The sequence below is a fragment of the Cenococcum geophilum genome (assembly GCF_001692895.1).
Source record: "Cenococcum geophilum 1.58 unplaced genomic scaffold K441scaffold_28, whole genome shotgun sequence".
Taxonomy (NCBI): Eukaryota; Fungi; Ascomycota; class Dothideomycetes; order Gloniales; family Gloniaceae; genus Cenococcum; species Cenococcum geophilum.
This window is the reverse complement of record NW_027137586.1, coordinates 544,642-563,433: the sequence shown is the minus strand read 5'-3', so window position 1 is coordinate 563,433 and position 18,792 is coordinate 544,642.

The window sequence follows — 18,792 nt, the reverse complement described above, 5'->3', positions numbered from 1 at the left end:
GAAGGATCCATGAGCCTATAAATATTCAGAATTTTATTCATCTTCCGGGTGAAGATGTAGTAGACTCTACTAAAGATCTTATTAAGCACGTAGCGGAGCTCTACGCTAGGCCAGATCGCGATGTAGAAACAGATAAGGAGGACTCCTAACAACCTTAAATTAAACTTAATGAGGCAATAGAGGCCTTATAAAAGCTTCGTCTATATAAGGAGCAACAGGAGGATGGTGAGAGAGAGGTTATTATAACTCTATTAAGGCACGAGCGTTAAATCCAAGGACGATGACTCTAAAACACCAAGCAGATGACGATTAAATCGTTTTTTGGTGGAGCTGATCGCTTAATTTTGACTTCGGGCTCATAGATATGCAATATCATTATATAATTTTGACGTTTGGTGTGTTTTACGTACAAAGTCTGAATACAACGATACCTTTGGTATAACGATACGGACGGCGAAAAAAACCGTATCGTTATAAAGAGTTTTTACTGTAAGCTTTTGGAAGCAGAGCTGCTCTGTTTATATAAGGCAAACCATTAACTTTAGCAAAATTAATGTAAGTAACCACCACGTCTATTATCCTGTCAATACCTACATTAGAATCGCCTTAATCAGCTCTCTAATCGATGGATTTTCCAGAACCAACTGCCAGCCATGGGTGTATCCAAAAGGCGTTAAAGAAACCCCTTTATTTCGTCTAGCAGGAGCTAGTCTTAAGCTTTCGATCGAACGGTAGGTATCTAGGATATTTGCACTGTGTGCTAGTGCATCTAATACAACTAGAATTTGAATTTGAGATGTTAGGCGCGCATATTTGGCGTATAAGCGGTCTTTGTTAATATCCGCAAGCGTTATATGGAGTTGATTTTGCGACCGTAAGCTCCTAGACCCTCAACAGAAAATTCTTCTCTAGTAACAGCAGTATTGTAGCTGCGATAGATTAACTAGCTACAAATAGTATTACAGTAGGCAGCTATCTACTCCTTAGAATTAAAGAAGATAATTATCTTTAAAATCAGCTAAAGCTAATAGGGTGGTTAGGGTTAACGCGTTATTAGTACAGATATTGCTGATTATTCACTTTGGCAAACCGCGTCACGGCTATTTTGAAATTAATGTCAGGAACGGGAAGGCGGGGAGACTTCTTATATAGACCATTTAATTCGCCAGAGCTTGATATATAATCGATGGATTTTTTAAGCTGCCCAAACTCGTTGTAAGAATAAGAAGTGAATATCTGTAATATCAGCTATGCGAATATGCCGACGTGCGTTGTAACGGAACCTTATAGCAGGAACTACGATGGGCTCGTTATTGGGCTAGGTATGTAGGTGAAGTAAATTAAGTTAACAACGTAATAATAACTGGTGGAGTGGTTGCCTAATAAATTAACTCTAATTATATTCTAAGAATTACTATAAGGAAGGAACTATCTAGGTAGGGACTAAGGGTCCTTAAATACACAACCGTACTCCTAAGAAAGTTGTTACTCTGTTTACTCTATCTACTCTATTCGCTCTATTATAGATTATATAGATTATACAGATTATATAAATCACATCACGTAACTCTGCTTACTATTTCTTGTTATATGGTTCCACGGGTTCCATTCTGGATTGTGCTTATATTAACTAACTAGCTTCTTTTAACTCTTCTCTAAGTAGTTGTAATATTGTACTTAAAGCGTTCGTAATACTATCTCCCTTCTCTCTATCTTCGTCCTTAAAGATTCTAAATATCTCTAAGTCGTTCACTAGAGGTGTAATATCTGTCTAATTAATTTGGTTAATATTATTACTTATTATGCCTAAAGCTTCTTCTTCTTCCTCGACTCTTCGTTATACGCGTATAGTTTCCTCTATACTGTCGCTAGGTAAAGTAATATCATCTCCGTGTTCTTATTGTGTAAAAAAGGGGTTAGTTTATATTACGTTAGCGAGTCCTTTGTCTTAGCAACCCTCTTCTTACTTAGAGTGTACTAAAGTAAATATTTAATCGTCTTACGATGTTTGCTTAATTTCTAATGCTAAGTATACGCGTCCTATAACTCTTAGTAGTCTTTAAGTTCCCTAAGTAATTTGTTATAGGGTCTTATATTTAATCTACTGCTGCAAAGCTTAATAATAAGTTATCCGTTACCTTAGCAGAGCTTTATTATTTACGCGACGCTAAAAAAGAGGCTGCTAATGCTTAATAACGGGCTCTTAATTCTTATCTTGCTGCGTCCACTTAGTTAATCCGTCTTAAGAAGGTCTATAAGAAGGTTTATTTTAAGAAGTAGAAACTTATAGAATAAGGTCTTTAAAAACTGGGTAATAAGAGAACTAATTTTCCTTCTATAGTGCAGGAAACAACTCTAAGTAGTTTAGCAGTCGCTCTTCCTAGGTCCCCCTTAGGTAACTCATTCTTTAATAATTCCTCTTTATTAATGTTGCCTAACCTATTTTCTTCTAATACTCCTATACCTTTTCTATAACATTCTTTAAATTCTCTAGTAGCTCCTAGGTAGTCTTAGTGTAGCCTATTCACTTTACTTCGTACTATATTTTATTATCAATATCCTCGTAACTAATAATCCTTAAAACTTGCTATTTATCTTCTTCCTATCCTCTATACGTGTCTGCTTTATAAACTAGTGGCTTAACATTTCTATATGCTGGATCTAGCATTATAATATACTATATAGGGTAGATCTTTATTTTAGCTAGTAGGTTTAACTTAAATATAACCGGTGAAATCCTTTATATAATTTTAAAAGGTCCTAATCTAATATAGTCTAACTTCTTACTTAGTCGTTAACTCTTAAAATTTTTATATAGTAGCTATACTTTATCCCCCTCCTTAAGATCTGGTCCCTTAGATCTCTTAGCGTTATAGTACCTTTTTATCCTTTACTATACCACCTTAGCTATTTCCGTAAGGTTTGTATAAAGATTTATTAAAGTCTCTATTCTTTACTTAGCTTTACTACTCATTTTCTTTACTTAATATAGCAATAATAATATTCTTAGCTTATATCTATAATTCGCCTTAAATAGTAACGTACCTATTCCTTCTTATAGTATTACATTATATACAAACTATATAACTAGTAATAGCGATACCTAATTATTCTGTGCGTAATTAATATAGTGCCTTAGATACTGCTCTAGTGTCTAATTTAATCTTTCTATTTAACCATCTGTCTACAGATAATATGCGGTGGAAAACGCGAAAAAGGAGCTCTTGCTACACCCGGCCCAAAAAGACCAAAACCAACCAAAAGAACCCTAAAAAACACCCAGAGAATCCCCCTAAGATGCATGCATCGCAGGGGAGGCACACGTCAAACAACGGTGGCTCGTACTCGCGCGCGACCGCTAGAACTACGCCTAGTAATAGCCCTCTATAATAAAGACAGGCGAATACCACACTATAAAGCGGAAATACCTCTATTAAGAAGGCATCTAATAAAATATAAAGCCTATTAAACGCGTTTAGTATCCAAAATTACGGGGGAGTAACCGTTAGCTATAATAAACTAATATAGCTAGTAGAATAGCTCCGCTAGTTTAGCGAACCTTAGGCGCCCCTTTAGTAAACCCTTAATTAAATCCTCTAATGGCTAAGCAAAATTAAAAATAAGTATAACCCCCCCTTACCGGCAAACCGCACCTGGGCCGCTATAGCTGCGCTTTTATAGCATAAAAAACCTACCCCCCTTAAGTTAATAACTGGGTATATAATTATAATATAACTAAATATAGAATAAGTAGAGGGGCTTAGGGGATAATTAAAAATAAAAGTCCTTATAGAGATACGTAAAGAGGTCTATAACGCTATTATAGTCCAATACCTTAAGAGCGGAGATATTAGAGTTACCCTAAAGGACTAATAGGTAAAGAAATAAGCTATAAGGGCAGGGGATAGGCTAGGAAAACATATTAGCATAAAAGTACTCCGCAAGGATTACCTAGTTAAAGTCCTAGCAGTTCCTATAAGCCTTAGGGTAGAAAAGGGACGCTAGGTAGATAACATAGTAATTATATAGGAGATAGTAAGATAAACGGAACGCCTTATACTAGGACTTGAAATTACCCAAATCTAATAGCTTTAATAGGAAAATGTAAACTAAGCATATAATAAAAATAATAAGAGGATATAAGGGTTGCCGGAGACTCACTAGGGAGACGCTAGATAAACGTATAGCTCCCTTATTATTAGCACACATACACTAGAAATGTAAAAACTCCTTATCTAAAAAGGAATAATTATAAATGGCCTTATATATAACATAAGGCTCTATAATTACAAACTACGCCTAAAATAATACTATCGCTATATATAATAGGGATATACCTAATCTATATACGCAGCACAGGTGTGCTACGGCCACTATATAGGCCCCTATAATATAAGACATTACTTAAATTAAGACTAAATAAAATGTATAAACTGCTACTAAAGCATATATAAGGCGTGGGAGAGAGAAAACTATATTAAATACAGGAGATAAAAGGTAAGGGCTTAACAGCTACGGGAATAACTATATACTAAGTTATATAAATAGAAATAATAGGCAATAAGCTAGGGGGACGTAGGCGCCTTCCTAGCGTTTCCTACCTTTAATACTAGAGGGCTAGGCTAGCTATCCTAAGCCTTAACGGGCCAGAAGCGACGCCGTGCGATATCACTAGACTAATTAGGGATATAAGGGTTATAGGGGATATAAGGGAGAGGACGCCCCATAGGAAGACCCCTATAGATAGTAACAGTAGGCTTAAAACCAGGATAATTAAGAATTAGACTTAATACGGCAAATATAATATTCGCAGCCGACTTATAAAGGGTATATAGCCGACTAGTAAGAATAGGGGAAGAACTAGTAATAATAATAGATTTAGATATAGAAGCACTAACAGGAATATAAGATATAGGAATAGAAAGCTCTATATAAAATAAGTAGTAACTAGGGTATAGATATAAGAGACAGAGGCTCCAAATATTTTAGAGAAAGTAAAAATAGAAGAAGTGAGAAATAAAGGAAAGTCAAAGGACCCTTACCGGGGGTCCGCCACCTATCCATTATATAGTATAACTGCGGTAATATAAACTACTACCTTATAAGGCCCCTACTAGACAGTCTAAACCTAGAGAAACACTATATCCTTACTATACAAGAACTGTATTATAATACCTTTATATAATTAATATACTGCCCCTAAGAATTCCAGCTCCTATATAAACCAAAAGCAGCTATACGCGTGTGCTTTATAATTAGTAAGGCTATCAGCCTGTTCTTATAGTTATAGTAGGCAGTTAACCTAGATATTATAGTTATAATAATTTAAATATATAGGGGACCGGTATAAATTATTAATGTATATAACCCTAGGGTTAAAGGGGTCCCATAAATAGAGAATATTATATTAGTAATAAGCTTACTAGAAACTAAAGGTACAGAGTCTATTCTACTAGGAGATATAAACCTCCACTACCTACGGTAGGGGGGTATCTATATTACTATAGATTAACAGTTAAAGTGCCTACTAAGAGCTATAGATATCTAGGGCCTTAAGCTAGCCACCCCCCTAGGAGCAATTATATAGCAATAAGGCACCGCCAAAAGTACAATTAACCTTATATTTATAGACAAAGGCCTATACCAAAGACTTAAAAGGTATAACCCTAAAAAAGAATAGGCACTTACCCTAAACTATATCCCTATTTAAATACAGCTAGACCTAGATACTAAAGCGCAACTAAATAGAAAAAGATATATAATAAGGAAGCTTAAGATAAATAGTTTCCTTAATATAGTTAAATAATAACTCTAAAACCTAAAAGAAATCCACCTAATACCAAACGAGCGAGGCTTATTAGCTACCCTTAAGGAAATTAACCGAAGACTAAAAAGGATCTAGGCAGCGATTAAAAATAGGCTAAAAGAGTACTGCCCAATCTTAAAACCGGGCCCCTATGCGCAATATATATGGTCTATATAATGCGCAGTTCTAGTTACTAGCTAATAATAAGTAAGAAGGAAATATATAAGTAGCTACAACCTTAAAGATAAGAGATAATATAAAGACATAAGAAACCAGCTAAAGAATACCCTAAAAAAAAAGTAAGAAATAACTGGAGACGGTTTATAAATAAGTATACTTCTAACCTAAGCCTCCCCTATAATAAGGGCCTTTAGGCTATAGCAAAATAGGTAAAGAAAAAGGCAGGGCGCTTAGTAGAAAACCTATACCTACTACCCCTATAAAGAGTAGGAGAATTATAGGCTATAAATGACAACGATAAGAAGGTAAAGATCCTTATAGAAAGGTTCTTCCCTTAACTAGCTCTAGTAGACCTTAGTAATATTACGGGCGAAACACCGGTAACTCGCCTGTGGGTTAACAGCGATATAACAATAGAGGAAATAGCTAGAACTATTAGCCGCCTTTTAAATAATATAGCACTAGGACTAAATAGGATTCTAAATAAGGCCCTAAAAACCTATAGGCCACTTATAGCACCTTAGCTTATAGATATAGCTAAAGTATACTTTACTATAAGCTACTACCCGCAACTTAAAAGATCTATAATAACGGTTGTCCTATAAAAAGAAGGTAAAGTAGATTACTTAATCCCAGAAAGCTACTGCCCTATTACCTTAGAAAATACCCTTAGTAAGATCTTAAAAAGGGTAATAGCGGAACGTATAGCAGATATAGCAGAGAAATACACCTTACTACCATAAAGCTAAATAGGGGCAAGAAAGAACCGCTTAATACTATTAGCACTTACGCTACTCGCTACCACTATTAAATCTATATAGGCGATATAAAAGAACTTCGTAGTATTAATACTTAGCCTAGATATTAGTGGTGCCTATAACAATATACCCTACGAGCATCTTCTATATATCCTTAAGGCAAAGGGCTTCCTAAAATAGATTATATAATTTGTTTAAGGGTTTACAGGCCAGAAAGAAATATTACTAGTCTTTAGCAGATACTAGAGCCCCCCTATTGCAGTTATAACAAGAATACCACAAAAATCACCCCTCTTGCCTATACTCTTCCTTTTCTTTATAAGCAACCTGCTTAACTCCTTTAAGAAAGGGGCGACTTAGGGGATAGGCTTTATTAATAACACAAACCTAATTATATATAGGCCAACAGCCGTAAAGAATTGCAGAACACTAGAGAAAGCCTATAATACTTATATAGAATAGGCAAAACGTTATAAAGTCCAATTCTTACTAAAGAAATACCAGCTAATCTATTTTATAAGAAAACGCAACTAATCTGCAGATCTCTAGCATATAATTTATATCTAAGGCTTTAGGGGTTAACTAGTTTAGGGCCTAAGGGTATTAGAAGTATAGGTAGATAGTAAGCTCTAATAGAGCGTATATACGGCGTAAGCAGCCTATAAAGGCTAAGTATAGTTTATCGCTTTATCCAGGATTATTAATTCCATATAGGGTCCATGCTTCTAGAGGTCACGCCTACTATATACAGCAGTCGTCCGGCCAACCATAATATATAGATCTAGTATTTGGGCCATTAGAGAAACTAAAAAGGGCCCCCCTAAATTACTCCTTAAACCACTTCAAAAGGTCTAAACAGCCTACCTCTAAAGTATTATAGGCGGGTATAAGCAAACGGCCATAGCACTGCTTAAGAAGGAATCTAATATTCCCCCCCTATAGTTATATATTAAAGCCGCTATAATATAAAGGACGCAAAATAAATATAACTCTAATATTATAAAGTATATTAAGACACGCCTAAGTAAACTATAGAGGGACCCTAGGGTACCCCGTAGGAGAATAAACTAATAACCCTAAAGTAGGGAAAAGATATTAGAGAAACAGGTAAAGAAAGCAAAAGAAAAATAGTGCTGCTTTAGGGCCCAGGCCTATATAGAGGAGGAAGGGAGACGTATAAAAGGTTAGTAAAGATAGCAAGATAGAGAAAAGAGCTAAAGTAGAACACGCAAGAACGCTAGGAAACCATCTACTGCAATATAATACTGGTTGGACTAACGCTAAAGAGGTAAATAGGAGTTAAAGGTATAGAGGCTAACTTAGGCAAGATAAACCTAAGCTATAGTATAGTTAATACTATAGGGGGTAAATACTTAAGGGCTCCGAGAAGGCCTAATAAAGGCAGAAAATATAATAGCAATACTCTTAAGAACAGGAATAATAGGACTAAAAGATTGGCTTTACTAGGTAGGTGTCCTAGTAAGTAGCCTAAGATGTAAATATAACTAGCCAAAATAAACACCAAAACACGTAATACTGCTATACCCCCTACGCACTAATTAAGAAATAATACTCTTAGCAGCTGGCATAGAGAACTATAATACACTACTCTTAACATAAAAAGGCCTCAAGGCGGTCACCTAGTGGCTTATTAGTTAAAATGTGCTAAATTAGTTCTAGGTTATAAGGGAAATAGTAATAAAAGGTAAGGGGGCAAGCAGTAGGTGCCCCCTAGTAACTCTATAGTAGTAGAGTAATAGTTTATAATACTAGCGCGTCCATAGGCTTATTACGGCAGCAGTGGTTCCTAAGAAGGTTAAATAGTAAGGTAGTAGAGCACCATAGGCAACTTATAGGCGCTAAGTAGGCGAGTCCTAAAAGGCGGGGAGATGAATCACGGGGTTTTCTTATTTTTCTTAAATAGAGTTTTCTCCCCATATGTAAATAAGGAGTAGTCCACATAGGCCCAATAGGGATCCAAATCGGACGTTAAGCAATAAATTATTATTAATATGCGGTGGAAGTTACTGCTCAAACTCCTTATTCCGCTAAGAATACCTCCCAGAATACTACTATAAATCTTAAATCTCTATCCAATATAATTTTACTTAGTGCTCTATATCTTGCGAACACTTCTCTAATATAGATTCTAGCGACATCTTCTGCTAAGATTTCTTCCGTATAGGCTATAAAGTATCCCTACTTTATAAGCTTGTCTATTATTACTAAAATTGCGTTATAATTTTGTCTGGTAATAGGGTCTCTTAATTTTAGTAACTTAATAATAAAGTCCTATAATATAACCTCCTATAGTCTCTCTAGTATTTTAATAGGTTATAGCCCTCTATATAGCTTATGCCTTATTAGTTTATTTCTTTAGTAATCTAAACACTCCTTAGTAACCTTCCTAGCTATCCTCTAGATTCTATTAATAATATACTCCTCCTAGAGTCTTAACACTAAGCCTATTACTTTATTATGTCCTTAAGTTAGCCCCTTATAAAATTTCTTTATAAACTGCTCTGCTATACTTCTTAGGATGTACTTTATTTCTTAGTTTTTATATATATCTAACTATAGGTCTTCTAGTTATGCTTCTAGAATTCTTTATACCTAAAAGCTTTTTAGTGTCTTATAGACCTTTCCTAACTTATTCTCTTAAGTTGCTGCGATTTTTAGATAATTATGCCTGGTTAATCTATCTGTATCCTTTTGTAGTAAAGCCCCTAATAGCTTATTATTATTTTGTAGTTTAGCCTTTTAACTTAACACATTGGCTCGCGTGTTATCTATACCCTTAGTATACTAAATCTCAAAATAGTATTCTATAAGCATCTCTGCCCATCTAACCTATCTTTAGTTAAGTTCCTTTATCGTTAGGAATCCTATTAGGTTTTTATAATCCGTCTTAACTATAAATGGTTTCTCTATACCTTATAAGAATACTCTCTATTTCTTTAGTGCTATAACTATACCTAATAACTTCTTGTTATAGATGTTATAGTTTAGTTCTAGTAGTGTTATCTTCTAACTATAATATGCCGCTAGATGCCATCTATTTAGATACTTTTATATAAAATATACTCCTAGTATAAAGTCTAATACATCTATTTCTATAACCGTTTCTAGTCCTAGTTAATAAATCTTAAGAACTAGCTCCTGGGTAAACAACTCTTTAACTTTTTTAAAGAGTTCTTACTATTCCTCTCTCTATGCCTATAGTTCTTCTTTCTTCATTAATCGCGTAAATAGTTCAATATTTTTTAACCATTGCGCTATAAACCTTCTGCAGTAGTTGCAAAACCCTAAAAACGATCTTAACTGCGTAATATTCTTTAGTTCTTGCCAATTTACTATAGCCTTAATCTTCTTTAGGTCTATACTAAGTTAGCCTAGTTTAATAATAAATCTAACAAAATCGGTCTTTCTGGTAAAGAACTTATATTTCTTAATTACTACTAGTATCTGTTCTTCCTATAGTCTCTTTAAGACCTATTTAACGTATTCTTTATATTCTTCCTTATTTATTAAGTAGATAATAATATNGAGCCGCTATAGCAGCAGAACACGCCCACCAATCACCTAATAGAGAAATAACCACCTCCAATCAAATCTACGGCATTTTATGCCCTAGAACCAATGCATACAGCACAGCCGGAAAGCCTGCGCGACACAGGAGGGTCGTAGCAGACTTAAAGGGTGGGCGCCGTATAGAAAATCGCGACACCACAACAAACCTAACAGGGGGCGACTCAACCACAACAACCAAAGGATAACGACCAGAATTGGTAGAAACTCATAGACCTCCTAAAGAACATTAAGGACGATCTAGGGAAGGGAGAGGACAAACGCCCACGCGTAGGGGTAGCGCGTGTGGCATAATAAGCAGGCCTTATCGCATGAGAGCTTTGGATAAAGCACAACAGGAACCAGAATGCAGTAGAGGATAGGCTCGGGCGCATCAAGGATGCTATAAAATCATAAAAAACACTAACAGCACAAGCAGTAAAGCTAATATAGGCTAATATCGCCGCAAGCGCCCAACCGGCAACTCCCCAGCGTATACCCAGCGTAGCACCAGTTAGAGCCACGGTTAGGGTCTAAACACTAAAGGTATTAGGGGCGGACTTAAAACAGATTCTTATATCGATTAAAATATATATACTAAAGGTAGTAGCAGTAAGGGTCCTACGCAGCGGCGACGTAGAGGTTACGCTCCCTAACCAGCAGGTAAAGGACCAGACTATTACCTAGGGAGACACCCTTAAGTATAAGATCCTCCGCTAGGACTACCTAGTCAAAGTAATAGGAGTACCACTTAGTATATAAGTAGAAAGTAGATAAGGCGCTATAAATACACAGCTTATCTAGAGGATTATAGAGGCTATTAAAAAACTAGCCCCCGGAATTACTATAATTAGAGTTATATAGCTCCATAAAGAACGTATAACGTATATAGGAAAATCACTAGGGTTCCAAAAGGTTAAAACGCGCGGCACCCTAATAATTAACCTACTAACCTAAGAGATGCAGGCAACAGTAGCCCGTAAAGAAGTAGTTATAGACAGCCTTTAGTATAAAGCCCGGCTATACCACTACGGAGTCCAAGTCTAATAATGCTTTAAATACTAATAATAGGGATACACCTAGAACGTATGTGGGAAGCAAGTAAGGTATAAAGAGTGCGCCAATAACTATAATACTAGGGACTGCCCTAAGGACAAGGGAGTTAGATATATAAATTACGGAAAAGAATATAAAGTAAGGCAGAAGGCGGAATGTAGAACCTACTAGGTGTACCTAGAAGCTACTAGGATAAGATAAGCCCAACTGCATTAGATTATAGCCACGCTCCAAGGAAACGTATATAAGGAGAAGAAGATAAGCAGGGTAAATAACAGTGGCTAGATAATTAAACAGCGAAAGAGAACTAGGATACCTACCCTAATAAAAGCAGCCTTTGCCTAACTAGTAGCAAAACGAGCCGTAGGACGCTCGTGAGGTAGCACTAACGCCGCCAGAGACTTATCCTAACAAAGAATCCCAATTATAGCGGCCCTAAGTAAAACGCCCCAAATATAAATAGAAGACGCCTATAAGTCACCAGACGAACTATAAAAGGATTAACAATAATATAATATAACTATAGACACTCAAACTATAGAGCAACACGCCCTCTATTCAACAGCCTAGACCTAGAAGAATACCAAATAATAGCCCTATAGGAGCTAACGTATAATAAATAAACCCATAAAACGTACTAACTAAAAGGATACTACCTCCTATACAAACTAAACCCGTCTACCTACATATGCTTCCTAATTAGCTAACGCATTAATATATAGGCCTAGAGCTATTACACTATTAGCCCTAATATAGCTAAACTATAAATAGCTACAAATAGGGGCTAAATTAGTATAATTAATGTCTACAACCTAAGCGATAATAGGCCCCAGATAACCACGTAGGGGCTACTTTAATAAACAATTAACACAGCAGAAGGCGAGATAATAGTCCTAGGGGACTTTAATACACACTATACAGCATAAAGAGGACAGCAGGCCACAGTAGAAGTATAGGTAACTTACCTACTTAACGAACTAGAAACGCAAGGCCTCGCCCTAACCACCCTAATAGGCAAACCTACCTGGAAAAGAGAAACCCAAGAGAGCACAATCGACCTTATATTTATACACGAAGCACTAATAAACTGGCTAGCTTTCTACGGGCTAGAGAATATATAGGTAATAACTGCAGACTATATACCTATACGGATAACCCTTAACGTTAACACACTAGCGTAACGAACCCGCCAGAGATACGCCATCCAGAAACTCAATTAGGAAAAATATACCCAGGAAATCACTAACAGGCTAGCAATAATACCTTAGGTAACGCTAGAGGATATTTAAAAGACTATAAGCAACTACCTAGATAAGTACTACCTAATAGCCTAGCCTAGTAAACACGCCTGGCGCGAATGGTCACTAAAGGCAGCGTAAATACTTATAAGCTTAAAGAGGGCGAGGCGACAGTATAGTGAGACGGGCGAGGTCTACCACTAACAGAGTTATAAAGCCTTAAAGAATAGGCTTAAGAAGACAATACGGAAGGAGAGTAGAAACAGCTGGCGCCGGTTCCTTAAGGAAATTACTTTAGACCCTACTAAGCTATATAACTAGGGACTCTAGCAAATGTCAAAGTGGAGTAGGTAAGCCGCAGGGGAAACGCTAGGGGACCCCCACCTACCCGCACTATGTTAGACAGCATACAATTAGTACACAAATAACAACGGGGAAAAAACAAGAATACTAGTAAAGAGGTTCTTCCTAGGCATAGGCTAAGCAGACTTACAAAACACTAGCAACTAAGACTACCCCCTACCCCTAGAGATAAGCCAGATAGTCTTAATAAAGGATATAAAAGAAGCTATTCGGAAGCTCCTTATAGGTAAAGCGGTAGAACTAGACAGGATCCCAAACAAGGCAATTAAGGCTGCGTTAGAAGCCCTAGCAATACCACTAGCAAACGCTACATTTACCTACCTATACAAAGGCAATCTACCAAACTGCTGTAAAGTAACAACTATAGTCGTCTTAAGAAAGCTAAATAAAAAGGACTACTCTCTCCCAGGAAGCTACCGACTAATTACCCTTAAAAATACGCTAGAAAAGCTTCTAAAAAAGATAGTTATAGAGCGCATATAAGACGCCGTAGAGGAGTAAGGACTACTACTATAAACATAAATAGGCGCAAGAAAGAAGCGATTAACCCTCTTAGCCCTCTCCCTAATTACCTCCAGCGTCTAGGCGGTGTGGCAAGCCCGCCTAGAATACGTAGTATCTATACTTAGCTTAGACCTAAGTAGAGCCTTTAATAACGTATTATATAAGAGACTCCTATAGATCCTAAGAAAGAAGGGTTTACTAAAATAGATAGTTAAGTTTATATAAGCCTTTCTAATAGGGTGTACTACTAAGATAGTATTTAAGGGCTATAAAAGCGAATTAATACCAACACCTACAGGCATCCTATAGGGGTCGCCCCTATCACCAATCCTGTTCTTATTTTTTATATCTAAGCTACTAGAGATATTTAAGAGCAACCAGGAAACAGTAGCCTTAGGATTTATAAATAATATAAACCTAATTATATAGGGAAACATAGTAGTAGAAAACTGCACTAGACTAAACTAGGCGTATAACAGGTGCGTCATATAGGCAAAACGGTATAGCGCTAAATTTGCACCAGATAAATACTAGCTTATCTATTTTATAAGGAAAAGGAGGGCGAATAACAACCTAGCGTTAATAGTAAGCATCTAGGGCTGCGAAGCAAAACTAGAAGCCACCCTTAAGGTCCTAGGGGTATAGGTAGACGCTAGACTAAACTAGAATGCGTATATTATATAGGCGACTTATAGGGGAGCAGCAGCATTTGCAGTGATATTATGTATTACAGCCTCGACCTAGGGACCTTTATTTAGACGCATACAACTACTATATATAGCTATAGTAAGGCCAACAATGCTATACGGCGCCTAGATCTAGGGCGTAGACCTAAAAGGCAAGCCACTAGCAAAAAGCTCCCTAGAGCCACTAGTTAAACTATAAAACTAATACCTACGTAGAATTACAGGGGCCTATAAGAGGACACCACGTACCGCACTAAAACGCAAAGCAGTAGTACCTCTACTAGATATATACACAGATATAATTGCTATATAGAGAGCAGCTATAGTACAAGACTACCCAGTAAAGAAGGATATACACTAAACACTTAATCGTATACGAGGAGTAAGGGCCCCCTAAAGGGGCAACGCGCCCAAGCTTATAAGCCAGAAAGCCCTCCGCCTACGTGCGGTAGAGAAAGAATAGGAAATACGGGAGCTACTACAATACTAAGCGGAGACCTAGCGCTACGCCGGCGGAGCGCCACCACGGCAATAGAGGATAGGAGGCCACCAGCATAAGTAGAGATCCACTATATACATCGCAAGATAGGCAGATATTAAGTGGAACCAACAATAAAAGAAGGCGGCAAAAACACAGAGGGCAGCCATATGGATCACCCCATAGACAATACTAACTCTCCCCCTATACAAAGGACAGACGAAGGCAGAATCTATAGCCGCCTTCCTACTAAGGATAGAGGTCCTAGGGCTAAATGCATGGCTAGTAAGCATCTATATCCCAAATATTACGCCACACTATACGTGCGGATGGCCTACACAGTTAGTACGCCATATACTACTATTCTGCAACTAACGCACTATAAGAGACCAGTTATTCGCTAGAGTAGGCACAAATAATATTACCTAAATACTCTCCATAAGCAGGGGTCTATATAAAGCAGCACAATAGCTTATAAGCCAAGGAGTCCTTTAGCAGTTCTAGACAGCAAATAAGATCCAGTAGGAGGACACTAAAGGATACGCCCCCTTCCAGTCCCTTAAAGACTGGACACCCCCTACCTAGTCAAAGGTGGCACGCCGGCGAATTACTAAACCCTCCCACTACCCCCTAGATCTTCCAAGACACCTTAGAAGCATAGTACGTAAGGTAGACATTATATAAAGGTATACAGGCTAGGCGAAGGCGGAGCGCGTAAGACTAGCTAAAAGGATATACCTAGGTTTTCCCCCCTAGGGGGTTTTTCCTATATATAGAAGGTAGAAGCCTATATAGACCTAAAAAAAAAAGGGGACCGAATCGGGCGATAAATAGAATTAATAATAGATAATAATATCGTTAAGGTATACTATAACAAATTTATCCAAATATTCTCCTAATATATTATTAATATGCTTCTAGAACGTTGCTAGTACGTTTATAAGCCCGAATTATATAACTAATAGTTTATATAGTCCTTCCTTTAACCTAAAGGCTACCTTCTATTTATCGCCTTCCTTAATCCTAATCTAATAGTACGCCTATCTTAGATCTATCTTCGTAAAGATTTACGCATTACTTATCCTGTCTTAGATTTCGCTAATTAAGGGTAAAGGATACCTATCCTTCCTGGTAATGCTATTTAACTATCTATAGTCAATATATAGCCTTAGTTTGCCATTTTTCTTTAGTATAAATAGTACTGGATATTCTGCTAATAACTGCAATAGTCTAATATATTTCTTTTATAGGTTTTTTTAGACAAACTCTTTTAGTGCTCTACCTTCTTCTTTAGTAAGCTTATAGATTAGAAAGAACCTTAAACTTATTCCTAGTTCTAATTCTATCTTATAGTCCTATACTATATACTCTAACAGCTTTTTACTCTCTAGTAACTATAACTTTTTGCCATATTTATAGTATCTCTTTAGTATATAACTTAATCCTTAATTGGTCTCTTTATATGTCGCTCCAACTTAGTACCATACTATCTTAGTTTATTGTTATATCTTACGGTATTATATATCTCTAATATCAACCTAACCTATAACCTAATTAATCTTTGGATTATATTCCTATAACTAAGGCATTCCTAATACTGCCTTATTATTCCCTAATGGTAATATATTAAAAGATATTTTAATCTGTCTCCCTTTAATGGTTAGCTAAATAGGTCCTATTTTAAGATTAATAATACCTCCTCTGTAGGCTATTAGATCTCCTAAAATTATTACTAGTAGGTAAGGACATTCCTTTTACCTATATAGTAACCCTATTCTTTTTACTGCTGCTAGCAAAATGTGGTTTCTTATTACTCCACTATCTATTAGTGCCTTAAACTATTAATCTTACCACTTAATTTATAAGTTTAGGTATTATTCTTAAATTCCCTTAAGGGTCTAAGGCTATACTACTAGTTCCCTCTAGTTCCGTAGGCCTCTACTTTTCCTAACTGCTGGCTACTAGATTCTGTTTATACTTAGTCCAACTTAAGCTAATACTTAGTTTGCTTTTTATCTTTAATATACTATAGATAGGTATTCTCTAGACATTCCCACCATTATTATCTATCTAGGCATTCTTCCGTAAGGAATCTTCCTAATTAAAGTGTTAAGTCCCCTTATTTTTAAACTTCTACTAGGTGCCAACCATATATATACTTAGCGTTTTAATACTTTGCCTTATCCGTCATCTAATATATCCTTATTAGATACTTTTAATTTTTATCCTTTAGTGTTCTATATATATTATACGCATTATCCACGCATACTATTTACAATAGTGTATAATATACTTGGTATCTTAGGTTAACTCTTAGCTCGTCTTTATCTTTAAGTTTAAACCTTTCTCGTGTTAATCTAAGCGTTACAACTTCGTTCGCAGGTACTAAGATTTACCTTTCGCTTCTCTAGTCCTCTAATTACTCCTCTAGATCCTTTAATATTATAATTAAGGCCCCCTTAATATAAGTTATAGCCTTCTCTGTAATTGGGTGGTCTTAGATAACTTTTTCGTTTAACCATATATAGAATTCTTCCTACTTATTATTATATCGTTGTCTATACTACTTTTAGTACAGCTACTTAAGTATATATAGCTCGTCCGTAAGGAAATATCTCTTTATTACTACGTTGTAACAGCCTTTAGTATGTTGTTCTTCGAACCTAATAGGAATCCCTAAATCCTCTTCTTATTTCAGTTCGGTAAGCCACTTAGCTCTTAGTGTGCCTGTTCTAGACCTATTAGTAACTCTTTATACTAGCGCTCTGTCCCTTATACGTCCCAATATACTAGATCTTTTATCTAGTTTCTGTTCTTGCCATAAGGTAATTCTTGCCCTAAATTCCTCTATGGTTTCCTTTACGTCGCGTCTTATAAGTAGATCCTTAAAGTCTTTATACTTCTTAATCTTAGTATTAACTTTTCGATCTTTAGGCTAAACGCTATATTTCCCTAGTAAGTCTTCTAGGTCTATATATTTGTCTCCTAGTCTAATCGCTATTTGCGCTATAGATTCTCTAATCTATAAAGAAGCTCCTTGCCTCTTACTTATAGGTGTCCTAATTTATACTCTGAATTCTTAATCCCTTAGATTCTTTAATCCTAAGCTTGCTTCTAACTTAAGTTTAGCTCTAGCCTTAGTCTAACTAGGCTTTATTAGTGTCCTTATCTTATTTTAAGAGTCCTAGATCTTATTTATCTCGTCTTAAGAATCTTATGCCGTTAGGAATTCTTGTCCCGAGCTTATTTATATATCTTTAAACTAAGCTACTGCTCTACTCTATCGGTTTCTGTCTGTTATAGGTCTTTAAGCTTACCTTATCTTATTTTAAGAATCTTAGTTATCTCTTATCTCGTCTTAAAAATCTTAAGCCTTTAGCTTTTTGCCTTTATTAAGTAGTAAGCTAGCACTAGCAGTTATCTACTTGCTTAATTATCTCTAGATATTACTCCTTCCGTCTTATAAAGCGATGGATACCGTATCTAACGGTGTTATAATACCCGTTACTAAACTATACTCTATAGCGGTCTCAGTCTCTGCTTCTATTGCATTATTAAGGTTTAGATACCCCCAATTAGTTCCTTTACTATCCTTATTACTATTAATTAATAAGTACTCTAACTCTATTATTATTGTTACTAATTATTGTCCATACGTTGCTATAATATCTTAATTTAGCTTATAGAGTTAATCTTGTTCTTTATCTAACTCTTAAGTCCCTTTAAGTCCTTTTAACTCTGGTTCTTGTGGCTAATAGCTTATACCGTACTTAGCGTCTTTATAAATTTAGTATACGTTATTATAATAAAATACAAAACTTCTAATTAAATATTCTTTTATTTCTCGCAGTATACTATTATTCCTCTATATGTATATGTTATATACTATTAGTCTAGTTCCCTTTATTATATAGTAACTCTAACCATCTTTACAATCCCTTATAAAGTAACCTTATTTCCCATAATTTATATAAGCTCTATCTCTAAACCACTGACTCTATTATAGAGTCCGCCTAAACATCTTCTGCTAATAAGATCCCTAGTTTAGCCTCTGCTCTCTAGTTCTATAATTACTAGATCTTTAACCTCTAGGTTTTTATAGTTTCTTACTCTATCTTTTATAGGCTTCTTTAGTACTACTTAGGTCTATTAGCTC